Below are 24,067 nucleotides of genomic sequence, written 5' to 3'. Positions count from 1 at the left end.
CCCTGCCTTCAGAACCTGAGGTCACGTCCAAAGATGAAAGGGAAGGTTATCTCAAGAATCTACCCAGTTTCGGGGCACCTGGGGGTGGCTCAGTTGGTTAAGTGTCCGACTTCGGCTCAGGTCATGATCTTGCAGTCTGTGGGTTCGAGCCCTGTGTCGGGCTCTGTGCTGACAGCTCAGAGCCTAAGCCAGATTCGGATTCTGTGTGTGTGTATGTGTGTGTATGTGTCTGTCCCTCCCCCTCTCATACTCTGTCTGTCTCTGTCTCTCTGTCTCTCTCAAAAATAAATAAACCTTGAAAAAAGAAAAAAGAATCTATCCCGTTTCATTCAGGGGGAAACTATAAACAGGCATCACAGGCATCTATGGGCTTCTACGGGCCACTCATTAAAGTCAGTTCCTGAGCACCTGCTGCAGTCCACACCACACCGCCTCCACAGGTGTGCCCACGGATAGGTATGCACACCATCAATCAAGCATGAGGTGCCTCATCCTAGCTAACAGTAGAGTAGGGACTGGAACGGACCGGGTGAGAGAAGCCCAAAGAAAAATGGAGTGGACTCTGAGGAGGTGGGGAGCAAACAAAATAGCCTCTGATTCACTGGAGAACTGCCCTGCCCAAGACCCGGGTGGGCAGACTGGGGTGGAGAGCCCTCTGGAAGGACTGGCGGTGAAAGAACAGAGCTCTAAGATTTCTGAATACAACTGAAGGAACTGGTGTGTTAGACTCAGAAACCCACGACAGTGGTCTTCAACTATTTACAGTGGAAGAAGTCATTAGGTTTGTGCTTTGCCACCCTGGAAGGCAGAAGGCAGAACTGGAGGGCGGAACGACACCAAAAATAGTGGTGACACACGGATGCATGGCAATAATTGAGTGGATCCTGTGTCCCAGGACCTGGTATAGTCTACAAGGGGTTCCTTTATCAATCCTCACCACAGCCCTCTGAAGGAAGTCACCCACATGTCCTCCTTTGCCCTTTAGCCTTGGAAAAGATAAACTCAGGCACAAGAACTTAGGCCTTTGCCCACGGTCACGCAGCTAGCAATACGGAGAGCTAGGATTAGACCTTTTACCTACAGCTGGCTCCAAAACACATGCTAATAATTGACGCCCATTGTCCCCTTGCGATTTGACACAAGGAAGAACATTCTCAAATAATGGAAGGAGAATATGTGAGCTCTTTGCTGTTGGAGGTGCTCAAGCTGAGACGGTGTCATGACTCAAGGGAGGTGTGTGGGCAGAGATGTGGCTGCATGACTGCCCAATCCCCTTCCAACCCTGAGATGTCACAAGGGTTCAGGAGCTAGGGAGTCTTAGGCCAGCTTGTTCTCAGCTGAAGGGAGACGCAGAGCCTAGGAAGGGCACAGGCTCATCTGTTCAGATATATTCTGTGGATTTGCCATTATGGTCCAGTAAGAGCCTATAGGTATAGGGTCCACTCTGTCTCACAAACCTCAACCCTGTGGAAAATCAAATGGGAAGCACTGAAATGCTGGCCTCAGAGGGGGGGTTGGCAGTGACTTGCCTTATATTTTGAAACAGTTTCCACCCTGAGCTCTTTCTTAGTTAAAAGTACCACAATTGTTAGGAAAGGCTCTTCTGGGGGCGCCTGGGTGGCGCAGTCGGTTAAGCGTCCGACTTCAGCCAGGTCACGATCTCGCGGTCCGGGAGTTCGAGCCCCGCGTCGGGCTCTGGGCTGACGGCTCGGAGCCTGGAGCCTGTTTCCGATTCTGTGTCTCCCTCTCTCTCTGCCCCTCCCCCGTTCATGCTCTGTCTCTCTCTGTCCCCAAAATAAATAAACGTTGAAAAAAAAAATTAAAAAAAAAAAGAAAGGCTCTTCTGTATATATATATATATATTTAAAAGGCACTTCTTTTTAATTGTATGAAACTACTGCAAGCTGGTAAGCACACCGCTTGATTTCCTCATTCCTGACCTGGGTGATCCAGGTGGAAAAAAGGGTGGGAGGTGGGGATGGGCACAGAGAGAAAAGTGTTCTGGGCAGAGAGGACACCAAAACCTGTGGGTCTCTCAGACCTGCCCGGGGTCCTACCGTCAGACATGTTGGTGTATAAAATAGCAATTTATATCTATTAGTTTGAACTATTGGAAACTGCAATCTTTATAGGTTAAGATGGCTAAATATAGTAATAGAGAGTGATAGTACTAATGCTAGCAATTAAGCAAATAGTGGGCACTGAAGCTTGCTCATTAGTACTCAGATCTGCAAAGGGTTGGAACGTGTTCTTATTTTCTTTGCAGGTCTCATTTCTCACTTGATAGCAGAAGGGTGGGTGAAGGAGGGAGAGCATGTTTTAATTTTCTGATTTAATGCAATTCTGGTCCTGTGATTTCAAGCAGCCTCTTTTATGTTAACATGGTTCATTTTGAGAAAATATTGGTCCTTTGGGGTTTCTTCCTGTTTCTGTTCTCTTTCTGTTCATCTAATGCTGCCACCGTCTAAGGGAAGCTCGTGTAACAGCACGGGCAGGGGAAAGGGGTCCTCAAGGGTGTCCCTGGGTCCTTGCTGGCCTCGCCTGAGCTATGTGTCCTCCTCGCTGCTACTGGGCACCCTGCATGTGTGCCTGCTGAGGGCTCCCGCGGACACCTATGGACCGGGCCTCCACCTCTGCCTCTGCCTGGAGGTCCCTGGGTCTGTAGCCTCCTGTTCCTGCCTTCTTCCTCACCTTTTGGTCTTTTTAGTGTCGTTGAGGTCCCTGGAGGCTGGTAAATTTCAATCACGTTCTCTCCACCTGCCTCCATCACGCGAGGCCCTGGGAGGCTGCTCGTATGCTTCCCTTCTGTCTGTGCTTCTCTGCCTGCTCCCATGCCACGCTGGATGCACTGGATCCCAACGCAGGCTTTCTGTGAAAGGCTTTCGGGTTTTTCAGCCAGCGCCCAAGGAAGGAGGACCCTGACCTCAATGAGTGTGCCAGTAGTTTCTCAAACCTGTAGAGAGCTTCTAGGAGTCTCATGTCCTCTCCCTATCCTCTCTTAAGATTTGTTTGAAGGGTAATGGACAAAGAGAAGTGGGGACCCTGCTTGGGCTGACTCATGCCTGTTCTCTCCTCTCTTCCTACTTCCTCCTGCTTCCCTTCTGGGTGGAAAGAGCTCCTCTTAATGTCAGATCGCCCTCTTTTCCTACTTGATGGAAGGTTTCTGCTGATTAATTTACGTGTTGCTGTTCTATGACTTTCTTTGGTCTAGGTGGAATGAACTTCACCCTTGCTTGGGAATCAACATGGGAAATACAATAGGGTGCATTTGAGAAACAGTATCCCCGATGTCTACGCAAGGCCAGGTAGGTGCCAATCACTTTGATTCGATTCTCCTAACAACCCTGTCCACAAACTCAGTTTACAGCTGATACAACGCAGGCAGAGAGATGGAATGATTTGTCTGAGGTCATACGGAATGATTAGTGCTGCAGAACCGTGATTTAGACCCAGACCTCCCAGACTGTAAAATGTAAGGACTTCCCACTAGCAGTAATCCTCACAGGTCTAAAATATCTACTACATCTGTCACATATGTACCACACAAGTGTGCTTTTGGTGAGACTACCATATATTCCTGTATTTCTTAGAGCATAACTCAGAGGGAAAGAAGAACCTTGCAATATTTCAAGATTATTGTAATATGTTCATATTTAATGAAGTATGCATAATATTTATGTAGTATTTTAACTCAAAGGGTTTTATACCTCAGTCTTATCATCGTCCGGCTTATTTATTCTCCCCCACCTCTGTGTGGCCCCATTGATGCGGTGAGTCTCTGCTGGCCATTGGTTGGGTCTGTTGTTAGTAGTCCCAGGTATGGGTTGGCAGAGTGGGAGCCTCACATCCTGTTCCCCCATGACCTGTGTCGTGTTCTACTCCCATGGTAAGCTCCCGTGTCTCCATGACAGGCTGGCCGAGAGAAGCTACTTGCAGACGGCCACGGCCAGCACTCAGAAGTGGAGAACATTGTTTTGGAGTCAAAGAGACGGGCCCCAGAGGCAGGCAGGAAGAGTAGCCGACTTAGCAACATTGCCAGCTTCCACAAACCAGCTGATGACCCATGTGAGCCCAGAATGGAAAAGACTGTCACATGTTGGGTGCCTGGCCTGGACCTCACATCAGGTGGTGAGTATTGTCCGTTCTGACCGTGAAGGTCAGTGACTAAGGTATGAGTACAGTGTGGGTCTGATAGCTCTGGCTTCTCACTATGCCAGCCTGTGAGCCCAGAGTGGGGACTCAGAGAGACAGGACCCGGGCAAGATCCTCCCGGCTGCCCTTGCTCACAAGGACTCATGTGAGGCACAGGTGCCATGATCGTTGAGTGCCAGAACACATACTACGGGACTGTCAAGGCCAATGAGCTAGACCTGAATGTCATGGGGCACAACTCGATTTGCGGCACTCATGGGAAGCGTCATTGTGTGAGCTCACGATAGAGATGACATTTGAGTTGGCTTCTGAACAAGTGAGAGCTTGCCAGATAAGAAGTGGGAGAAGGCATTCCAAAGAAGAGGAAACAGCAAATTCAAAGGTGTCAGAGCAGGAAAGTGTGTCTATGTGTGGGGTCTAGAGAATGCCTTGTTGCGGGTTGGAGACCACTGGACCATGTGTCCTTGGGAGGTTGTATCTGCTCCGTTGTTTTGGCCCCAGTTTCTCAGCCCCTCCCTAAGTGGGGCTGACTTGTCACTCTGTCCTCTTCCCATAGACTCAGCCTATCCTGATCCTTAGCACCAAGCACTGACCTTTGTATATTAGAGATGAGAAACATCTCCTAATACAAAGGAACTGTGGTTGAATTCTCGATTCTACTTGATCTTTCTCCCATGAAGACTTTGGCCTGGTCCTCATAGACTCATGGATAGGCCCATAGCTAAGGGTCCTGCCTCTTTTACTGATATTTCTCCAAACATTTGAGTCCTTTTTTTGGAACTGAAGCTCAGTGACTGGGGACTTAACACATGCTATAAAACTTCTGTGGTGCAGCTGCCTCTAAATTGATCCATTATTTGTTTAGAGGGGCTACTTTTTTCATTATTGCCTGAAAAAAAAAATCCTGCTTCTAATTATTTACGGTTTCCAAAATTGCCTCTGTCTCCATGTGTCGACTCTGAGGTTTTCTCTCATTTACCACCGTGCGTACTCTGTGCTCTAAATTATTAGTGCTAAGCCCATGCCTTTGTGTGCTCCACACTGTGTCAACATTGGAGGAAATTCTCTTTCTCTCTTTCTTTCTTTCTTTCTTTCTTTCTTTCTTTCTTTCTTTCTTTCTTTCCTTCTTTCTTTCTTTCTTTCTTTCTTTCTTTCTTTCTTTCTTTCTTTCTTTCTTTCTTTCTTCCTTAAGTACCTACTATGTGCTAAGCACTGGAAATAGAGTGGTAAGCAAGACATAGTCGTTGACATCACAAAATTTAAGTTTTAGTGAAGAAGACTGATGATACCCAAATAAGTCAATAGGAAAGCTATTTAAAGACTTAGATGTGCCAAGAAAAAAAAAGATTGATGTGTTAGAATCTGATGGGGGGGTAGATGCAGTGGTAGTGGGATGACCTCTCAGGGGATGTGTCACTTGAAATAGAAAGCAGGGGCACCTGGGTGTCTCCGTCGGTTAAGCGTCTGACTCTGGATTTTGGCTCAGGTCAGGATCTCACAGTTCATGGGACGGAGCCCTGTGCGGGGCTCTGCGCTGACAGCGTGGAGCCTGCTTGGGATCCTCTCTCTCCCTCTGTCTCTGCCCTTCCCCAGCTCGCATGCTCTCTCTCTCTCAAAATAAATGAATGAATGAATTTTAAAAATTAAAAGAGAAATTAAGTGATGAAAGTAGCCGAGGGAAGCACATTCCCAAACAGCAAGAGTGGAGGCCATGTGGCAGGGAAAAACTTGGAGGCTTGCAAGAGGCAGTGAGGCATGCCGTGAAACAGGATAGTAGACAAGAGCCCAACCTTAGGGAACAAGGCAAGGGTTTTGCATTTTTTCAAAGACACTTGTTGAACCATGTTATGGAGGATCTGTTATTTAGCCCGGATTCATAAAAAGTGATTGCAATGGAAGGTCCAAAGACTGTACTGTGAGGACAGAGGCTTCGATGAGGGTAAGAGCCACATTCAGAGGCAGAAGCTCCCCATGCTTTTTGCAGTGTTCAGTGGGCTGCAGGGAGATAGCCAATTTCCATCTTAAATGTCCATCATCAAGTCAAACCCGTGAAACCACGCGGAGGATAGAAATGGCTCCCAACCCCTTGGCCTGGTAGCATCGTAGTCTTTCCTGGGAAGGGGTGTGTGTGTGTGTGTGTGTGTGTGCGCGTGCACACGTGTGGATGTGCAGGGAGCGTGGAACGTACGCCAGGCTGAACGCCTCATTTTATTTTCATTCTAAAGTTTGCATAACACGTTGCATTGGGTACTTTTGAGATCTCGGCTCTGGCTAAGAAATTAGTGAAACTGCAAACAGGGAAAAGGTAACAACAGGTCACCAAGACAAAATGCTTCCAGGACAAAGGTTTTCAATATCTTCTGCACGTCTCTGCTGTGGCTTGCATAAACTGTAGCTGTTTCGTTCAAATTTTATCTTAGAAATAGTTTTTTGTCTATCAAGAAGTTATGATTGACGACACTCGCATGGATTTGTTTTGTATCGGAAGTTCAGCCACTGGCGATAGCACTCACTCCGATAAATTTGTGCCGCCACATCCACTTAAGTTATGTGAACTATGAGGGAAAGCTTGTCTCGCATCTTAGTTGAACTGGACCGTTTTCTGAGCCCATCGGATGGCTTCGTTATTGAAACATTATTATATGTAAATATTTACCTACTACGAATCAAAATTGTCTTAGCACAATAGATTCTGAGGCCAAGCCAGCAGCTGCCCTCCATCACCGCTAGCTTAAAATATTTAAGTAGCCTCGTATCTTTATCAATTAACTTCTTACATTTTACAAACACTAGAGTGCTCATGAAGAACTATTACTATGGAAAAAAAGTGGAGGGAAATTCAGCCCACTTGAAAGGTAAAAGAAGACGTAAGAGGACGAGGGTACAGGAGTCACAGGAAAGTCAGAAGAGTGCTCTGTCCAGGACAGCCTCCTCTGGTGTCACCATCCCTGTCTTCCTGCCTGTGTTTGACAGTTGTCACAATGTCAACAAGTCTTACATGTGTACAACATAGACTCACCACATATGTATACATACACAGAGGCGTACGTATACATATGTGGACATATGTATGGAACTGTTTATTACAAATGCATTTCACAAACATTCCCTCAGTGAGGCAACTGACAGACATTTGAACTCTACAAAGTTCAACACTACCGCAGGCAGTCGGAATACAGCGGTGAACAAAACAGATAGAACCTCTGCCCTTGGAGAGTGTCCACCAATTTTAAGAATTCTGGGGTATTCTGTCAGATGCTGATACCATGATTTGCTTAACCATTGTCCCGTTTTGGGACTTTCCAGTTGTTTCTCATGATGATAGAAGGTCCCCGACCTATGATGGTTCTGGCTTACGATTTTTTGACTTTATGATGGTGAGAAAGAGATACCCATTCAGTAGAAACTGAATCTTTGAATCTTGCATTTTGATGTTTTCCTGGGCTAGCAATATGCAGTGGGACCCTCCCATGTGACTCTGGGTAGCGGCCGCAGCCCCCAGACGGCCACGTGATCACAAGGGTGAACAGCCGATAGGCTGACAACCACTCTGTATCCATATGGCCGTTCTGTTTCCATACTTTGAGTATAATAGTCAATCGATTGCATGTGATATTCAACGCTTTATTATGTAAAATGGGCTTTGTGTTAAGTGATTTTGCCCAACTATAGCTAATGTAAGTGTTCCGAGCACGTTTAAGGTCAGTGAGGCTAAACTGTGATGTTTGGTGTTAGATGTGTGTTAGATGCATTTTTGACTCATGATAGGCGTAACTCCGTTGTAAATCCAGGAAGAGCTGCATTAAAAAATGCTACACTAAATGTCCTTGTACATTTTTGTCCTTGTGTGTGAGCATGTATCTGTAGGACAGATTTTTTTTTTTCAACGTTTATTTTTTATTTTTGGGACAGAGAGAGACAAAGCATGAACGGGGAGGGGCAGAGAGAGAGGGAGACACAGAATCGGAAACAGGCTCCAGGCTCCGAGCCATCAGCCCAGAGCCTGACGCGGGGCTCGAACTCACGGACCGTGAGATCGTGACCTGGCTGAAGTCGGACGCTTAACCGACTGCGCCACCCAGGCGCCCCGGACAGATTTTTTTATTTAAGGCTTTTCCAAAAAGTTATTCCCCTAGTTAAAAGCTTTGAAATGAGTTTCATTTTGAATTATGTATTTTGATTAATGCCATTTTGCCCAATCCAGAAAATAATTTTAATAAAAGGTTAGGGGGAAACTCCTCTGGGGTTCTTTTTCTATTTCCCTGCCTTTTGCCTTATGCCAAAAATTTTTTTTAATGATTTCCTTGCCAGTAACTGCTTTTGGCATAGCCAGAAGCTGAACATCATGGGGTTGGTGGGGAGGGTGGGGGGAGACGGAAAGGAGCATTTGGCTCCAAATTGCATAATTTGGCAAGTTTTCCTACTACGGTAGTCATGTTTTTGCAAGATTCGGTGAACTTTCTGAAGGCTGACTCTCCAGAAAAACCATGACAGCATGGCTGCCTCTCTCCCTCTTGACTCATCCCTCTCTCCCTTGTCGTTCAGGGCTCTGTGGAGGCTGTTGAGTTTCTTGGGCTGTTCTCTTGCCCAGTGGAATAGGCCTTACTTCTTCTTTATTCCATTTTGCATTTGAACTCTTTCCCCTTCTAGCAGTTACCTCAGACACGATAACAGAAGGCCAGTGAGGGTTTTCCTTGCCAAACTCCACTGGTGTATGTGTGTAGGTAGAGACCATGAAGATGTGCTGCCAGGATGACTGATGAAACGGCATTCCATCTTTGTCTGATGCCATAATAGTAATCGACAATGGCAAATACCCTTTTTTTTTCTGAGTATAGGTGACACACAATGTTACATTAGTTCCAAGTGTACACATAATGATTTGACAAGTGTATACGTTATGCTGTGCTCATCACAAGTGTAGCTCCCACCTGTCACCATACGTCACTTTTATAATATCAATGACTATATTCCTTAACGGTAGCGAATTTTCTTGATTACTTACTCGGTGCTAGGCACTGTGCTAAGCCCTCATCTTATTTGTTTCATTCCCTTAATAACTCTACAAGGTAGGAACCATCCTCCCCATTTTCCATGTGGGAGAATAAGAAACGAGAAAGTAACTGCTCAAAGCGCACCCAACTAAAAGTTGGAAGATCTGGAATTTGAAGCCAGGTCTTTTGGATTCTGGAGTCCCGCAGTCCTGACCTCCATGCATCCTGCCTCATTTCCTGTCTAGGCTGTGTCTGAGGGTATCTCGTGTTGAAGGAGCTTTTCTCTACTCGTCCTCTGGCAGGCATCAAAGCCATAGCCGTAGGCCAGTGCTGAGCTGCTGAGAAACACGATAAAGGCATTTATGATGCTGCTGCAGATGACTATGACCTCATCTTCCAAGACAGACCTACTATGTGGGAGAGAGGAGGCAGAGTTAGACTCAGAGACCTGAGTTACAGTGTTAGCTCTATCACTTATCAAGCACTGTGACTTTTCTTGGCTTCTTAACTTGGAAAATAGTGACCATCACTCCCTTCTAAGTTGCAGTGAGGACAAGACAGTATGTGTACAAGCACCCACTAAAGGATACTTTTATTGTTGTTTGTTATTATCGCCCCAAGTGAGGCAAAGACAATCCAAGTCTCCATGAGAAGAAAGAACATAAGTCTGAGTTCCTGACTGAGGAGAGGCAAAAGTTTCCGGGGACTGCAACATGGATGAACCTTGAAAACATTACACTAAGTGAAAGAAGGCAATCACAAAGATCACATACTGGATGATAACATTCATATGGAGTATCTGGAACAGGCAAATCTATACAGACAGAAAGTGGTTCATTGGTTGCCCAGGGCTGGGAGGCCTAGGGGGACTGGAGTGTGACCACTAACGGGTATGGAGTTTCTTTTTGCGGTGACACGCATATTCCAGTGTTGATTCTGGTGATGGTTTTGTAACTCTGTGAACATACTAAAAACCATCGAATTCCATACTTCGAGTGGGTGAATTGTAAAGTATTGGAATTACATCTCAATAAAGATTATCTGTTAAAAATAAGTTTCTGATGTCTGCTCTCTTAAAAGAAATTGAGAAATACTCAGTCTATCATGTTTATATTGAATGCATGTCTCAAAAACAGCACTGCCTCTTTCTTAGCCAGGGCATTTAGACAAAAGTATCAAAATATCAGTACAGACTAAAACACAAAAAAAGCTAAAGGCAAAACAAAGTCAGGAAGAGAAGCTAGACGGAAAAAAGTAGAAAGCTGGAAAGGAGACTGCCTATAAGTCTACACTGAACCTGACTCATGCTCCACGGGGCAGGCATTTTGAGCTGTTTGTTATACAATGATGGATCTGCAGTGATTCACCCACACACTCTTGTGGGGAATCCATGTGACAAAATGGCCTCCATGAAAAAGCAACTTGACCTTGCCCCACAGGCCACACAGATGTGCGTGTGGCAAGATGCCAAGGTAAGATGAGGACAGTTTGGTGCTTGTAGAATCAAACCATGGTGTCTGAATCTCAATTAACTGACCTATCCATCCAGGTCCAGCTGTAGGTGTTTGGTCCACGGCAGGTGTGATACCTGCCAAAATATGAGAAGATGCAGAAGTAGAGAAGTAACTTGGCCATAAATGTCTTGTCTCTTGTCTCTGAAAAAAAATACCTATAAAAGTGCCTGGCTCATGTTAAGACCTTAATGGATGTTTGCGGAAAGGATTGTTGTTGGAATGAACCCAGCCATAAAAGATGTTGTCTCCCTCCCTGACTCTTAGGTAGTGAATTCAGGGAAAAAAAAAGAGATGAACCACTTTTTGACATAATAATTTTTATTTTTGGTTGTACCTTCCAGTTTTTAGAGCACCCCTACCTACGTCAATAGCTCATTTGATTTTGAACAGCACTATAGAGGTGTAGAATGCTAGATGGCATTTAGAGATAGATGCCTGTCCTGTTCAAGGTCATATGGCCAGGGTCAAGACCCAAGTTCAGTGTCTTCCCAGGTCATGTGAGTTGAAATTACCTGGCCTAGTTAGTCAATTTAATTTTTCAATTTCAAGGGATTATATCGAAGCTACCCAGCATCACAGAGTGTGCTGTTGGTAAAAACATCACATATGGCAACGATGGTGGTTGACCAACCAAGTACCACTTCTTGAGGCCAAAATGAAGGAATGAGCTATGACTAAGAGCACAGAATCCAGTGCCTGTGGGGGAAGGGGCTTAACAAGGTGGTTAAGAGCGTAGGTCCAGAACCACATTCTGGTTGCGGTCCAGTTTTGTCATCTGTTAAATTGGGGCAGTGTCACCATGATATAAGATTGTTGCCAGGGTTGGGCGTGCTACTGTGTGCTGAATATTTAGCAGAGTGCTTAGCACATAGTTAGCGCTCATTAAAAGCTATGTTTTAAACACTCATTTCTTTTTTCTATTTCTTTTTCTTCCATCCTCTCATTGCCATCCTCTTGACTGTCATTTGCTCAGGAAAGTACAGGGCTGTCTCATAACAACTGAGAATTTGGATGTCTTGCGAGGAGGCACAGACATACGGATGGGATTCAGCGTATGGCTGTGGTCTGCCCTCCCCACAGGCTGGACAAGGTTGGAACTCAGAGGTCCACACAGGGCAGCAAGCACAGGCAGGGATGTGGTGAAGGTGGGGGTCCGGTGGGGAAGGCTGCGGCAATAGGCACCTGTCTGGTTTCAACGCTGCAGTCGAAGCAGCCAGGCACAGGACTTGCACCGAGAGGCCGAGGCATCGGTTCAGAATCGGATGGGTGAGTGGGCCGTCCAACCTCCCACCACACACTGCGGGTGCCCCGGCTCAGGGCCTTTACCCCCAACCCCTGGGGCAGACTCGGGCTAGCAGACAGGTGCTTTCCCTCCAGACAACGCGCTGGCCTTCAGAAGCTGGAGCTTGCAGCAGAGGCTTCTAAAGGGAATCCCATTAGCTCTCAAATGCCCAACTTTATTCTTATTTTTTCCATATATGAAATTTATTTGGTTTCCATACAGCAGAAGCTGGAGCTTGCAGCAGAGGTTCTAAAGGGAATCCCATTAGCTCTCAAATGCCCAACTTTATTTTTTTTTCCCCATATATGAAATGTATTGTCAAATTGGTTTCCATACAACACCCAGTGCTCATCCGTGCCCTCCTCAGTACCCATCACCCACCCTCCCCTCCCTCCCACCCCCCATCAACCCTCAGTTTGTCCTCAGTTTTTAAGAGTCTCTTATGCTTTGGCTCTCTCCCACTCCAACTTTATTCTCGATGTTCCTAGGACATGAGGGGCAAATGCAAACTAGTAAGAGGGGCGAGTTAAAAATCACGTGATGTCTCAACCACTGCAGGATTCCCCAACCCATTAATCAACTCTGTCAATCGCCAGAGACTCATTTGACCCCATGAACCAATCACCGCAGGTGCACGCGACCTTCTCTGCACGGCCCAACATCCAGTCTCCCGTCTGCTACTAAATCTTTTGGTGTGCACCTGTGCAACAAGGTAAAGGACATCGTCGGCAGTTTGTCCAGTTTAAACCAGTACCTGCGGGAAGTGAGTGTTGATTTCAAATCTGGGCCTTGCAGGAAACGTTAATGAGGTGCTACGGGGAGAGTGGGAAATACCACTGGCTAGATGAAGAGTGCAGAAAATGCCGCTCAGGGGAACGGGCTACTGTATCAGGATTTAAGAGACTTGAAATCCAGACTTTGCTCTACTGCTGACTGTCCTATAACCTGGGTTGGCCCCGGTGTTGTTGACTGTTAAATATGGTTAACCCTTGAGCTCTGTCTTTGACTGTCACAATGATCTGATGAGATAATATGGGGAGAAGAGCTTTGGAAACTAAAAACTGCTTAATTTTTTCATTCAGAAGTATTTGATAGCAGCATATTTGATACTAACTCGATGTAGCAGGTCTGGAGGGGGCAAACAGACCCGGGGTCTCTGTTGCTTACAGGATGAGGTTAAGCCTCAACTGCTATGAGAGAAGGAAGCAGAGTGGGGAGGACGGGGTGGAGGAGCAGGGCCCGGAGCCTGGGAGGGAAACTGACAAGGCAGTTCCCTCAGGTTCAACGGGCAAAGATTATGCCCATGGAACCAGACTTCAGGGATCAGGAGCCACAGCCGGGAACCTGGAAAACAGAGGCGCCGAGGTTCAGAAAGGGGGCTGCCGAAAACCTGGACAGGAACCCCAGCAGGCCCGGGGTGCAGGCAGCCCAAGGGAAGAACAGGCCTTTTCAGCGTCACCCCCTCTTACCAGACCAGCTGACCGAAGAGACACAGAAGCGAGCTCTAAGTAAGTGCAAAACAAAGCAGTGGGGCTCCACTTGAGTGTCATCGGGATCACCTGGGGCGCTTCTGAAGCCACAGCTCTCTGGGCCCCACTCTCAAGTTTCTGATTCAGTAAGTTCGGGGTGGGGCCCTCGCCCAGGGCATTTGCATGTCTAACAAGTTCCCAGGTGCGGCTCGTCTGCTGGTCTGAGGGGGACACTTAGCCAACCGAGCACCCTGGGGCGGTCGCTCTGAATTCCTGGCCCGTGAAAGAAATGGTAGGCAGAGGAAGCATATCCGAGTGTCCCGGCATCCCCCTCACCCGAAGCAGGTGCTCTGACTTGGTGCTGCCACAGGCTCAGACCGCCCACCCCCACCCCCACCCCCACTCCCACCCAGTGGTGATACCAGGCTAGGAGCCCTGGTGTGGGCGGTGCTGGGACTGCCTTCTCTTTGTAATCGTGGACAGGGGCCGGCCCGGGGCGTCTGGGGCCCTCTCTGCTTTACCTCCACGACTTGAGGATGCTCGGGACAGGTTAGAACTACCATGTATGGACACAGACGGTTTGGGGGCATTTTTCTCTCCTGGAATATTTGCAAGTAGGAAAACACCTTCTGTATCACGCTGAATCGCTTCCCTCGTCTTTGTCTGCCTTTCTTCAAGGTTTGCAAGTGGTTGTGATTAGCCGGTTACGTTTTTCTCCTGTTCTGTGAGGCTTCTGCACTGGTTGTGCACCGTAAACTGGAAGAAGTCGGGTGGCCGCTTGAGTCTCCGCCCCTTGCACGGTTTTGGCAATACGACTGGTAATGCAGGGGCCTTCTTCCTCCCCCTCCCCTCCCTTCTACTCCCCGTCCATCGAGACATACAGGTGCTCTTTGCCCTCCATTCACAATTTTCTCAGTGCTCCGGTGGTGGGGAGAGAAAGACTAAGTAGAGTATAAGAAGCAAATTGTTACTCGAGCATAGAGGATGGAGGGTGTTGGCCATGGCTGGGTCAGGGAAGATTCTCTCAACTGGCGTTTCCTAACTCCGGCTGTGTGATAGAATCACTGGGAGTTTTTTGTAACTAATACTGATCTGGGATGGGACCCTTGGCACTGGGAAATTTGAATCTCCTCAGGGCATTGTAATGTGTAGTCAAGCCTGAGATTTGCTGTTATAAACCAATGTTTCTTCACAACACCTGGGTGCTAAGCACAGCTGCATTTTGGTGTGACTTCCTTTTCATAACCACAAGCCATGCTAAGGAGGGTTGGAGGCTGCCACCTATGGGGTAGAAGTCCGCTCCACAACCCTAAGTTTAGACAGGTAACAATAGGAAGTAGGTTACCTCAGGACCAGGTGGGCAAGATTTAAAAAAATGCAATTTCTGAGGGCAGCAAACAATCCCCAGCTGAGGATGACAGAGGCCGGAACCAATTCAGGGGTACGAGCCAAGGATTTCGGTGCCGAGAGAGCAAACTACCAGGGTCAGATCATCCCAGGCCCCTGGAGCCAGCACAGGGATAAAGCTTCATTCCGGGACCAACTGCGGCTCAAGGCAGGAACTCCATGTCCTGGGCCAGCACTGGGTTGAGTGGGACTGTGTTCACCCGGGGTTTTCCCACCCTGGACATGAGAAAGAGGAAAGTAGCAGGGTCTCAAAAAGTAAAGCGTGGAGAGGAAATTGCCTGGCTTCCATAATGCTCAGCAACCAGTTGCATTGTTTTTGTTTTTGTCTGCACCAAACTGACCTGATGTTTCTGACGCTGTACAGATCCCCGGGATAATGAGAATCCAGACAAAATAGTCTCTCGGAGCAGCGCTCTTTAAATAGTGCAAATGAATTCCCAGGGGATCTTGTGAACTTGGAGATCCTAATTCATTTGGTGTGCGGGGCGGGGCGAATGGGAGAGTGGGAACTGGAGGGGCCCGAGAGTCTGCATTCCTCACGGCCCACCATGTGATGCTCATCTGAGGGCCACTTTTTAGTAGCAAGGACTTAGAGACAAGGGGGTGTCTACCTTAAGTGCACCGGAGGACAACACCCCGCGGAGACCCGCGGAGTCACTATTGATGAGGAGGTTGACATCTGCTTTCCCTCTTTTCTCGGATTAAGGGAGTCTCTGGTTTTTGCCGAAGGGTCCCATTCCTTGAGAAAAATGGCTCTCTGAAGACCTGAGTGCAAGGACAGCATAAACAATGTCTGTCTCACATCACACGCTGTCCTCCTCCTCACCCTGTCCCATAGGAAAGACTGATGTTCCACAGAGTGAACCAGGCTTGAGCTGAACTAGTGAAGCAAGAACCACAAATAAGTAACCTGTTACCTGGGAACAGAGCAGCAATTCTTTCATAAATGAATGTCAATGAGGTATAATTTTCTGCTGTAGCAGAATTTCTACACCTGACAGTATTCTTAATATACTTTAATTAAGAGGTTAATCTGTTGTAGAAATTGCTTTTCTCTGAAGCCACCTGAAATCAATTTAAACTCAATTACAAGTGGTTAGCTATTGTTTATGTGGTTAAAGATTAGAGAATACATTTTTGCTTGTCAGGAGCCATCCGAGCAAATTTTGAATGTCATGATCAGAGGAGAGTCTGAATAGTTGAGTGCTCTTTAATGGGCATAGAGAAACCATTAGAAAATATAATCAGTCATATTTGATGACTGGACCTTGGGACTCAGCTAGAAAAGGGTCTAATCATTTCTGTCCCTTAAGTGCCACCAGGATTGCTCTGCTGAAATTAATTGATCATTACGTGCTTTCTGAGAGCCTAATATACCCTATTTGATGGAATATAAATTGCAAAAATAATCTGTAAATTATATAACAAGCTTCAGAATACATTTGCCCTCTGTCTCTTTCGCACAGATTAAATCTGACAGCTAGTTTCAAAATGATCAAAATTGCTTAACTCCTCCAATAGTTTGGAATGCTTGAGTTTTACAAAGAAAAAAAAAAATCTATTGCCTGCCGTGTGCCCAGTATATAAATTTGAATTACAATCCATTTTCCATCAGCAAAACGTAGAGATAAAAAGAGGTCTGAAAAGGTTTTTGGGGGGCTTGAATGCATTATTTTATTCAATTGCTTAGTAAGGTACTTAGCTGCTATTAAAAATTTGGATGCATGTCAGAGAGAAAGTAGCTGTTTTGAATCCTATCCACTTCCACACTAAGTATATGAAAGACTTACATGCCTCTAATAGGGCAGCCAGCTTGCTAATGTGATATCCCATAGTCTGGTTGAACGACACACAATGACAGCACCCTCCACTGATTATCGGCGGGTTAAAGGTTTCTTGTCAGCCTTTCAGGTGTCAAAATGATGAATCCAATTACCTCCTCTGTTTGTGTGGATTCTTCTGGGATCAAGACATTCTGCCATGATAGCGTACACATTCCATGACATTTTGGTTAAAGTTGCAGCAAAGTCTTTTCTCTAGAACTCTTCCCCTCCAGAGAATTACTTTCAAATTTTTCCTTTGGGTTGACACTTCTCGTATGTGAAATAAACCTTCCAGGATTTTCTTCCATAAATGTTGAATGGTTAACTATTGAGTAGAGGACCATCTGTTCCTGCCTAATTGGTGTAATGAGGAAAGACCACATTTTTGGAGCCTGGAAAGAAAAAAAACCACAAAAAACCAAACGTGTGATGAAGCGGGTTTCAGAGTAGTGTTTAGCAGAAGAGGCTGGGGCAGCTCCCTAAATGCCAGGACAGTGGGATGTTTTCTGGGAACTGGGTCTTTGAAAGCTAGTTATCTCTTGGGAGTTGAGTGAGGGGTGAAGTCAGCTATGGGGACCACGTTTATATTACGTTAGGATTCTAGGTTGGACTCCAGAGGTTCAAATCCTGGCTCTGTCACTTGCTAATTGTGAGAGCCTTCGGGGAAGACTTCTTAGCTTCTTTTTTTTTTTTTTTTTTTATTTATTTTTGGGACAGAGAGAGACAGAGCATGAACGGGGGAGGGGCAGAGAGAGAGGGAGACGCAGAATCGGAAACAGGCTCCAGGCTCCGAGCCATCAGCCCAGAGCCCGACGCGGGGCTCGAACTCCCGGACCGCGAGATCGTGACCTGGCTGAAGTCGGACGCTTAACCGACTGCGCCACCCAGGCGCCCCAAGACTTCTTAGCTTCTTAAAGCCTCAGTTTCCCCCAACTGTCAAATGAGGCTAGTAATGAAGATTTAGTGCGGGAGTGTGTATACAGTGCTCGGTGGAATGTCAGGCATGCTCACTTCCTAAGCTTTTCATCATAGTCAAAGCAGAGCATAAAATGACTTGGTGTCTCTCTTTTCTAAGCCCTAAATAGGGGTCCATGATTTGAGAAAGCCTTTTTTTCCTTGGCTGGTGAAATGTTGGTATGAAGTCTTTCAGAGACGCCAAAACGAAGCTGCGTTTGATTTTTCATTTCACAACTACCTTGATGACAACTCCTCTTGGAGTGAGGGTGGAGGTAAGGGATCGGAAGGATAGGCTGTGCGTCGGGAAGGGGGGGCGTCTCCGCGTGGTAGTCTCAGTTCCTCCCTAAAGCAGCTGTGGGAGCTTGAGAGCAAGAAGTCCCTCCTCCTCTGTGCTCAGTTGAACAGATAGATGACTGTTAAGGTGGCTTAGAGCACTGAGATTCCATGATTGTGTATTGCTCGCCGTCTCTGTGAGAACGTTCCCTGCTCCACACCCAGGCCACAGGCAAAAGGTGGGCACAGACGGGGCAGCACGGTAGTGTGGTGACTGCGGCTTTCACCCTCATGCTGCTTGACCTCTCTGTTCATGACCCCCACGGTCCCACTTGGGTGGCCCCATTCACCAAGGCACGGTTTTAACAGCCTTTAAAAATCATGTCTCCCCTTTGAGAGACCCGGAACAAAAATCCTGTACTTCCTGGGTTCGTTCCACCCTGGGAGACGCTAAGAAGCCCCCATCACCCCTTCCCTGCCTTGTGATTTGAGGACTATCTTCTCTTCCCACCTCGTCCTGCGCTTCCCCAAACATCCACCCTCAGCAGAGGCATTAAAAGGGCACCGTGAGGGCCAGATTCAGCCCACAGATGATGTCACTTGCCCTGCCCCCCACCCCAAAACGGTTTTCCACAATTGGTATTAATTCCCAGCATATAAAAATCAGAAGATTTCACATAAAACCCAGATTTCCAGCTTCTTTTGAAAAAAAACAACAAAGAGGAAAATATGAGCAGAATGTCCCCCTAGGAGGATGACCTCATTCTTATACCAGAGGGTGAAGAGTCTGGTCAGGAAGTGAAAAGGGCGACACCCTGATTCTGTACTCTGGAGAGCCTCAGGAGCAAGGTGAGGGATGTCCCCTCGAGCCTCTTCGAACCAGTCGAGGACCATCAAGTTAATGAGTCACCAGGAGACCCTTGGTGCAAAGAAGCCTCAAGGAAGAGACTCATTCCTGCCCCCTGGCTTGCTTCACTCCCAGCTGCCTGCCAGGTGCTCAAAGGCATTAGTCTGTGCTCCTCCCACGGGCTCATACCTTTTAAGAGTTTCAGTTCTGTGAGATTCAATCCTTGTGAACATGCAAATCCCTCAAACAGGAATTGCACTTTGAGATTTAAATAAATTATACGTCACCGATTGTACATTTTGCTGGGAACAGAATGGAGAGGGCCTGGGGGCATAGAGGTTCTAGGCTGGGCCAGAGGGTTAAACCAAGAATCTGGGTGGGGCTGGACAAAGGACCGATGGCTCACAAATCTCCCTGGACCAGAAGTTCTGAAAGTGAGCACGGGGTAGGGTGAGATAGGGAGTGCCATGGCCCTCACTCAGTGGGGTGATCATCTTGCTTCCACACGTTGTCTTGGGAGGATTGGTGCTCCCAGCCATCTGCGTCCATAGGAGGACAAAAAGTCCTCAGGGGCAACAGAACGGTGAACAGGAGGTCTGGAGCAACCTCAGTGCAACGAATTTTAGGACCGGGACACATGTAAATAGCATGCTGCCTGTGGACCTAATTTTCCTTGGACGCTAAATTGCCTTCCACCTCTGAATTTCTGTAATTCTGGTTTCTTTTGCCACCCCACGACAACGGTGACTTTGGGCCACACGTGAGGGGTCAACACTAGTGTAAACCTGCATTTGACTTCACATGATACTCCACGGTTTGTTTGTCAGGTCACAGGTGAGTCCTGTTGAAAGCAATCCTGCAGAAATTGTACTCGAGAGAAGGTTCGTATTAGAACCACAGCATCACTAAATCAAAACTAGTGAGGACAATACCACCAGTGGCTAACGTCAACCCATGAGATTGGGTTCAATGTGCCGGTCAATGACTGACCTCAGAGAGAGTCAAAGGCCATGAAATCAATATCTACATAGTAACTTCAATACGATACTTAGCATCACCTTGAATGGAGTCATTCATTTGCGAACCCAGTTACTGAACCGAAGGCAAGAACAGATGCCCTCAGAGTACACGTGCAGACAAAAGGAAATTCCGACTGAGGAGATAATCTCCATTGATTTAGTCGTACAATGAAAGGTTTCGCTCCTGTGCAAAATACTTTAACAGGCAAAGGCTTTCTGCTTTGTACTCTAAAAGCTCTAACTCCATTTCCCTAGAAATTGCAAGCATACTGTCACATTAAATTCAGCTGAATTGTCTGACATGGAATTTGGGGGTTGAATCATTTTGTCTAAAAAGGAAAAAAAGTAGATCATTTGCTTTTTTCTCTCCATAATTCTTTTGTTCATTCACTGGGTACTTCAGCCCAATCCTACTGACGGACTGAAATACGGCTTATGCTGCATGCAGACGTGATATGAGATTTGGGTTGTCCACTAAAGCTGTCAGAATATTTTTAGAAACATAGTTAAAAACACATTTCTGTCATCCGTACGCAACTATCATTATCTGTATTTCTCCTCTAACCTTTTGTATGTCCATTGACATGTTGTAATAAAAGCTAACACGCATTTTTTCTTTTGTTCTTTCAACGCTCTAAACTTGCTCCATAGGCTTTATTTATTTATTTAAAAAAAAAATTTTTTTTTCAACATTTATTTATTTTTGGGACAGAGAGAGACAGAGCATGAACGGGGGAGGGGCAGAGAGAGAGGGAGACACAGAATCGGAAACAGGCTCCAGGCTCCGAGCCATCAGCCCAGAGCCCGACGCGGGGCTCAAACTCACGGACCGCGAGATCGTGACCTGGCTGAAGTCGGACGCTTAACCGACTGCGCCACCCAGGCGCCCCGCCATAGGCTTTATTTTGAGTGACTGGATAATAATCCATCAAATGAGTCCACCATTGTGGTAGATTACAAAACTGCCTCTTCGTCTCTCCCTGCTTCTGCGTCCTTTGCAACGTGATTTTTGTAGCTCCTTCCATCGAGGTGAAGTTTATTTTCCACTCCTGGAATATGGGCTGGTCTTATGACTTGCTCTGGCCAACAGGATGTGGCAGAATTCCAAGCTTGTGCCCTAAGATTTTTGTACTTCCGCTTTCCTTCTTGGAACCCTGCTGTAGACTATCAACGTGAGAACAGTCCCAAGCTAGCCTACTAGAGATGGCAAAACCACGTGGAGGGGTACCAGTCATCCCGGCTGTCAGAGCTAAGCCCTTCCTGTGCCAGTCGGCTTCCGGCTGACCTATCGGCTGACCAGTTTCATGAAGCAGCCTGGCTGAGATCAGAAGAAACCTTCTCCTGATCTGTAGTTCTGTGTGAAAGAGCAAACGCGTATCGTTTTAAGCCAAAGAGTTTTGGAGTGGCTTCCTATGCAGCAATAGCTGACGGAGATAGCCATAATTCTCTATTTCCATTTTGTTGTTTGGGTATTTCCAAATTTTCTTAATTGTCAAAGATGCTGGGATGAACATTTCCGTGCAAGTGGAGAACGCGTCTCTCTGAGGATTTTCATTTCGTTTAAGGAAACTGCCAATTAGATTTTATCTCCTTTAACACTTACCAAAATACTGTATTATTGAAATTCTGGGGTTGTCTATAAAATTATCATTGTCAAGCAAAATCAAAGCTTTTACATTGCATAATTGCTTTATATTTCCATATGTGGTGCAATAACATGCATTTTCCTTATGGAAACATATGGCACACGATCTATCCAATCTTAAACCAGGAAAGTCACAAAAAAACCTCAGAAGCTCATAAAAACTCTGTTTCAGCTGTGTGAACCCTGAGCATATTGACTTCTCTCAGATGGTTCTAAATAATGACAAATATATATATGTATATAAAGCCAACCCATCTTTTCTCCTCCAGAGAGACCATGATTACCCTCAAAATTTGGCAGCCTCTTGAAAATGCCAAACCTCTTCCTGAAGAAGCTGTGATCACTTGGGTTGTATATTGGCACGGGGTCTCCAGCAAGTCATCTGTTTAAATATAAAATCATCCTACTTAATGACTGCTGCATATAAACTGAAACAGTCCCGCGATAACGGCACTCTTTATTTATAATGTTTCTTCATTGGATCGATACAGGTCTTGCCCAACAATGGTCTGTATCGTGTCAAAAATCAGTCTGAGGTGTTTGATATTTGAGAAGAGTTGTCTGAGGAGAGCACTGGCCGTCAAAGATCTAGCCCTTTGTAAATTAGATCACCAGAAAGCAATATAGCCGTGTTATTTATTTCAGGTCCCTCGGTTCGTCATTATCACCATTGTCATTATTAGTGCCATTATTCCCGCGTCAGGCTCTGGGCTGATGGCTCGGAGCCTGGAGCCTGTTTCCGATTCTGTGTCTCCCTCTCTCTCTGCCCCTCCCCCGTTCATGCTCTGTCTCTCTCTGTCCCAAAAAATAAATAAATAAACTTTGAAAAAAAAAATTAAAAAAAAAAAAGGGGGCGCCTGGGTGGCGCAGTCGGTTAAGCGTACGACTTCAGCCAGGTCACGATCTCGCGGTCCGTGAGTTCGAGCCCCGCGTCGGGCTCTGGGCTGATGGCTCGGAGCCTGGAGCCTGTTTCCGATTCTGTGTCTCCCTCTCTCTCTGCCCCTCCCCCGTTCATGCTCTGTCTCTCTCTGTCCCAAAAAATAAATAAATAAACTTTGAAAAAAAAAATTATTAGTGCCATTATTGAGGTGTCTTCAAGAAACGAAAAGCTGATGAAAGGCATTTTTAGAGTTTTGGAAATCTTATCCTGGATGATCCTGTCACTTGGGTTTTTACCGTTTCTCCAAACCAGACAATACATCCTATTTAGATTTTGAAGCTGTTTTACACCACCTCTCCTTTGGTAAGTTGTTAGGCATCCTTTTATTAGCTTCTGAGAATTAGAATCATTTTCTTGCGATTCCTTTGACCAGCAGGAAGTTCAACTGCAATATGTGTCTTTACCTAGATCATGCTATAACTCTTCTCCTCCCTCCATTTCCCCTTCACGGCTCACCTACTATTTTCATCTTTATTATAATGGCTCTGTTATATTTGTGTACATTTGCAGATTCCTTTGAATACTTGTTGATAATATTCCTGTCCTGTCCTGACTATGTAGGCCTCTGGAAAAGTGTGAGTCATTCTGATCACTCGCCTTACCAGAAAACCAGAACTATCATCATGGAGTATTAGAACCATCTGGTCCTTCATTCATTTTGCAGAGATGTGGAAGCTCCGAAAGTCTGCCTACTTGAGGGGTGTTCACTGTGGGGTAGCTGAGCCAGCTCTGAGACACAGCACTGACTCATGTTCTCTTTGAATTATAGACATTATATACAGTACTTGCTCACTAAAAATGAGAAAAGTACCCCCTGTAACATTTCACTCGGTATAAGAGTCTTCATGATGAAGAGAAAGACCTTCCCCCACCCCATGTCAATAGAAGTTGTATTTTCCAAGCATTTCTGACATCCACCCCTTCTTACCCAAATCTAAATAAGGTCCAAGAGGTGAATTAAGCCCCGGATTTTTCAGGGTTCTTATCCACTTATATAATTCCAGTGTTTTGAGTCACACCCACTAAAAAAACCCAAGAGTGTGAGTTATCTGGCCCAAGACTCTCCCTACCCAGTCATCTTGAGAGTCCAGGATTTGTATTTACGATGTTTTCCCAGGGGTCACTTGACACTTTTGTATGGGTGGAGAGAGAGAGAAAACCCCACAAGTGTCTGCCTCCCTCTCCCCCGGCAGGGGGAACCTCAGGTTAGCATCACGTGCTGCCAGGGTCATCAGAGCAAAAGGGCTCTGTGTGTCCCCGTGCACCCAGTATGACACTCCCCCACCCCATCCTCGCTTTCTCAGGACCCCTCCTGCACAACCTTGCCCCATGAGGTCTGGGCCTATTATTATGGACCTGAGGTCTGCTGGGATCAGGCGCTCAAGTGATCGTGTACAGTTAGATTTCACTTGAAAACTGGATCATGTGTATATGAGTTGCCACCATATAATAAAATCACATTTCCCTAAAGAAATATTTGTAAATAACATTCCCATTTGACCTTATTAAATCTGAGAACTTAGCTGAACTAAAGAATTTATAATAAGCATCAATAATGAGTTTAACACTGAAACTTTCCAATACTTTTTGGAACCTGCATTTTTTTCTTAAAGGAACGCCTAGTGAGCCATTTCACATCAGAGAGATACGTAATGTGCTTTACTGAAGGAAACTAAAATCTCAAAATGTTCTCTGAAACAAGGTGGTTAATCAGTCCCCACCCTTTTGCTGCTTCATGATCGGGA

General features: G+C 46.1%; 2 long non-coding RNA genes across 2 annotated transcripts in view; one reads left to right on the top strand and one right to left on the bottom strand.

Annotated features, from left to right (window-relative positions):
• The window catches only part of LOC122481787, a 132,974-nt gene extending 128,343 nt beyond the window's left edge, over positions 1 to 4,631 (top strand). The window contains exon 4 of the long non-coding RNA XR_006296937.1: positions 3,912 to 4,631. This is a non-coding gene — a long non-coding RNA (uncharacterized LOC122481787). The remainder of the gene's footprint in view (positions 1 to 3,911) is intronic.
• A 7,763-nt stretch (positions 4,632 to 12,394) lies between these two features.
• On the bottom strand, positions 12,395 to 13,521 carry LOC122497023. The gene is made up of 2 exons (XR_006301016.1): positions 13,412 to 13,521; positions 12,395 to 12,696 (listed from the first exon to the last, which is right to left on the bottom strand). It is a non-coding gene; the product is annotated as an uncharacterized LOC122497023 (long non-coding RNA).
• Positions 13,522 to 24,067: the final 10,546 nt, after the last annotated feature.

Source organism: Prionailurus bengalensis, chromosome A1 (genome assembly GCF_016509475.1).
Source record: "Prionailurus bengalensis isolate Pbe53 chromosome A1, Fcat_Pben_1.1_paternal_pri, whole genome shotgun sequence".
NCBI classification, from domain to species: domain Eukaryota; kingdom Metazoa; phylum Chordata; class Mammalia; order Carnivora; family Felidae; genus Prionailurus; species Prionailurus bengalensis.
This window is presented reverse-complemented; position numbering and strand designations above follow the sequence as displayed.